General features: G+C 34.4%; 2 pseudogenes; one reads left to right on the plus strand and one right to left on the minus strand.

The window, feature by feature from the left end:
* Positions 1–557: 557 nt before the first annotated feature.
* On the plus strand, positions 558–1,093 carry LOC143538030 (protein RADIALIS-like 4 pseudogene; annotated as a pseudogene).
* Positions 1,094–2,777: 1,684 nt separating this feature from the next.
* Positions 2,778–4,505, minus strand: LOC143538031 (GATA transcription factor 18-like; annotated as a pseudogene).
* Positions 4,506–4,707: the final 202 nt, after the last annotated feature.

Here is a 4,707-nt window from a genome sequence, read left to right on the forward strand (position 1 = left end):
CTTTAAATTGTTATAATCGTGATTAGTAGATATCTTAAGAAGCGTTTTAAATGAGTTGGGATCAAGTTCCCGATGATGGGAATTCCGTTGGTAATTTTTAACCATCTAAGATTATAAATGTGTAAAACCCATATGAAACTCATTATTAAAAACCTGACAAGCATATGAAAGAGCATGTTATACAGACAGACGGTTTTACCATCGTATATGAGACATTTACCAAAATCAATCTAAAACCAAACCTATTATTATTATTATTATTATTATTATTATTATTATTATTATTATTATTATTATTTGAACATCTAATATTTTTTCTAACTATTGCACCTTATATCTTAAGTGAGACTAGATACCACAATTATTGTATGGCATATACATTTGTAACTAGACTTATGATTATTAACTTAGTATTTATACAAACAAAGGTTACTTCTTGATTAAGGGTCTAATCAATTATCTAACATATGTGGGTTAAAGTTAAAAATAAGTATACATACCAAGTGAGGCCCAAGCCCAAACACTATGTGAAGTATTTCTTTGATACTGATTCTCCCATATGCACGGTCTGTGGTTCAAAAAACAAGATGACGTGTTTATTATTTCACCATATTGCCGACGAACCCTACCACCTTTTCCTTCTGTTTATAAGGACCTAGCTTCCTTTAATAACCAACATACTTCAAACCATCACTTGACTACTTACGTACCAATCAATCGATATATAGTCTATTCGATGGCATCATACTCTGTGTACACAACCTTGACTCCACAAGAAAACAAACTGTTTGAGCGAGCTCTAGCACTGTACGACAGAGACACTCCTGATCGGTGGCAGAAAGTTGCTAGGGTGGTTAGTGGGAAAACCGCTGAAGAAGTGAAGAGGCATTATCAGGTGTTGATTGAAGATGTTATGCGCATAGAGTCGGGCAATGTTCCTTTTCCTAAGTATAGAGGTTAGTGTAGATCGAATGCATGTGAACAAATTAATAATGTGATTATTCGTCGGTCACTAATTAAAGAGTTGAATTCGCTTTCATTCGCATATTTGATATTTATGATCATCTGGCTGGTAGAGTGGAGTAATGGTTATATAATATACTAATATTGTTCGTTGCTTTTATATATTGTATTTGTATTTGTATGCATTGTAACGTTAAATATTATGAATTTTGAGATATTATTCAAATGTAATGGTTATATAACCTTTCCCCTTTTAGTTTTGATCACTTCAACACTTGTTTCTAAAGTACACAATGCCCTTTTACTTAGCTTAAATGTAAAATTATTTTTCATAGTTGCCATATGATTATATCTCTTCATAAAATATTATTATTCATAACATCAAAATCTAATTGCTTGTAATTGCTATTGAAGCAAGAATTATGTTACATTAATAGACAACAATACCAATTACCAAGAATTAATTTATGAAGGTGTCCCTTGGTAATGGATACATTTGACAATCATCTAAAAGCACGTACGTGAATGAGAGTTTTGTTGAGATTGCCGATATTTTACCAAGGGATTAATAATAGAAGGCCCATAGGTAATGGGTCCAACAAGCCTGGGTGAGAATCTTATCGAAAATTTAATATTAATAGAGAAGAATTATGAGGGAAGTGTCCATCAACAAGGGTACGTTTCCAACAAAACATGAAACTAGGGTCAAGGGCTCTTGGCGGGGTTTTATTTCTTAATTTTAATGGATTCTCCCAGTAATTACCAACATAAAAATGGTTGTCGGTAGTATTCTTCGGTGATACCCTTTTATTTAGTAGTGTGAAAATAACTTGACTTATAAGATTCGTCGAGAACAAGTTGCTTTATTTCACACGTGCTAGGCATCTAAATTCAATCAAAGCATGTCATCACAATCAAGTGGTTTTCTTCCACTTTCTATGTCTGGCCAACAATTATCTCTTTCTTGAGTTCTCGTCTTTCGTGGCTTCTTGTGTACCTCTTTGGACCTTTCAAACAGTTGAGAGGACACAATATCCTCATATCACACAATTGACATAGTGTTTCATCTCTCTTGACTTATAAGAAGCCACAACTATAATTATCGACCAAATCCAGCCATCACCGATTCCTTGATATCTTGCATTAGATTGTATTCAAAGAATTACTCTAAGATTTTATGGCCAAAATATTTCCCCAATCGACAACTTACGATCATAAGTTAGATACGTGATCAATGGATACATGTAACAAAGTAAATGTTTGAATATATCATAGATATTAACTGCAAAGCATCACACAGTTGATTTTACAATAGTTGTACATCGCATCACCTATTTTTTTATACTATGTTCGTTGCACATATGTTACATGAATATATATATAAACTTATTCATCATTATGTAAGTAACATGTGTGTATGATATAATAAAACTTATAATAACAAAAGATGAATGGTATGAACATTTTTGAAGAATCTCATTTGATGTTACAAAAACATTAAAGATGATTGACTGGAATCCTATAAAAAAAGCAAACATATGTTGTATATTACTCCTTTAGGAATATAAAGCAAGATGTCTGTAAATGAAACAGCAAATCAGAGACAAGTATGGAGTGGAACAAAAAGAATGAAGTAAAGATATTCATATTAGATTAAAGTTCATATAAATAAATAACAAACAAAAATAATTTGACTGGCAAAAGTGAAAAAAGGCTGCTACTAGTAAATCACTAAATCTAAAGCTTAAGAAAATAAAATAAAAATAAATTAAAAAAAAAAGCAAGATCTAATCTTAACACATTCGTCTCTCCGACGTAAAGAATTTTAAACAAGAAAGAGTGGACCCCACATTCGCCACGTCATATTTAATTTAATTTTTGTACCTTTTTTGTTCTGTTTTAATTTAACAAGTAAAGTCATGAACAAGCCCTGGTCTGTCAGTGACGTTGAGCCGCCACGACATAAACGTCGAATCTCTGTCGTCCACGTCATCCATGAACCTATACTCACTTGTTTTATTATAGCTTGATTGTGAGTAGTGATCATTAGCCCATTGGTTACCACCGTTCATCATATATTGGTGGTTATATCCCTCCGATGAATCGCTACCCACCGTTTGTAACTGCGGCGGCCGCGGCTGCGTTTGCGCGTCTCTCCTCTTTCTTGTATCTTATCCCGCACGCATTGCATAATGACTACATAAATGAATAATAGTTAAACATTCTTGATTGGTTGAATTCATCTAGATAGCTGAAATAAAAAAAAATAACACGAGAATTGAAATTAGGCTTTTTTTGGTTCACAATGTGATTCCAAAAATTACATTTTGAATTCGAATGTCTCGGTGCCTTGTTTACAATTCTCATCTCGTAATTGTAATAGCCCTGCTTGCGATGCGCACATATGATGTATATATGTGTGAACCCTCGGGTGGGCAAAAGTGAAATTGCACTAATTTTGACGTTATTTTACTAATCTCGTGAAAATAACGTTAAAAGTGACGGACGGTTAATCGGGCATCATGTAGTGGCGTTGATAGCTGAAAGATAAGGGTACATGCACCGATCAGCCGGTGTCCCGATGATTGAGTGCTATGTGCCTTATGTCCAAGGCTTGATGCAAAACTACTATCGAGCCGGGGGTCTCACCGGAAGCAGCCTCTCTGTCCCTATGGGGTAGAGGTAAGGCTGCCTACATCTTACCCTCCTCAGACCCTACCATAGCTTTGCTATTGGTGGGATATACTGAGTACGATGATGATGATGATGATGATGATGATGATGATCTCGTAATTGTAAAGTTCAATTAAATTAATTTTTTATTGTTTTTTTTCTTCCGGTTAGGATTTTCTAATTGGGAAAGGTGTTTTTAATTAAGTTGGTTTTATTATAAAAATTATTTGTAGATTGAATAATTAAAGTAGCATAAACATACCTTAGGGCCACGAGGTCCATTCTCCAAAGCGGAGTAGAAGTGGTGTCACAATTCGAGCATCGTCTAGAAAATAGACTATCAGCAGTAGTGGCAGAACCATAACAATTACCACCACTTGCACCACGATTGGCTTTATGAGCCGAAGGTGTAGGCGAGTGGTTAGATGATTGCAAAATGTTCCACCAACGAGACCCACGACGTTTTTCATGGTGCGTTTTTTCATAGTCATTAGTCGAGCGGGTTGAGGGCGTGCCCAACGACAAAGTGCAATCGACCGAAGAAGGTGATGATGAACCATAAGGGCACAGGTCTTCGTATGACATTGGATATATGGTGGAGAATGAGTTAGGTTGATAATGGTAGTGGCCACATGAACATGGACCCATCATGGTTGAGCCAGTGCACCTGTTCATGGTTAATGTGTCAATGAGTGTTAACTTGGGTTTGGTGTTGGTTGCTAGATATGATGCAATGAGAGGATGAGGGGGCTAGGGGTGTTTATATAGGTATACATGAGTGGGTCCAGTGGAAGTGAATATTCCACATATGTTTTATTTGTCGTTTTCTTTTGTTCCAAGCTAGGTTGATTTATAAATATTTTCACTTTTTTGTTTGTTTTATACATATATTACATTGTTATTGTAAAAGGTAAAAACAAATGCATTAATAATTAATAATCAAGTTCTAAAGACAAATATACTAATCATCAAGGTTTACTTTGGTTAGATTGATCAATTTTATGTGTTAAATAAAAAGTATAATTAACTAAGACATTTATTAATATATTTTTTTAAAAAATAGAGGGTATA

Source organism: Bidens hawaiensis, unplaced genomic scaffold (assembly GCF_021521415.1).
Source record: "Bidens hawaiensis isolate Kalapana, Puna unplaced genomic scaffold, B.hawaiensis_p1.1 tig00011466_1, whole genome shotgun sequence".
Taxonomy (NCBI): Eukaryota; Viridiplantae; Streptophyta; class Magnoliopsida; order Asterales; family Asteraceae; genus Bidens; species Bidens hawaiensis.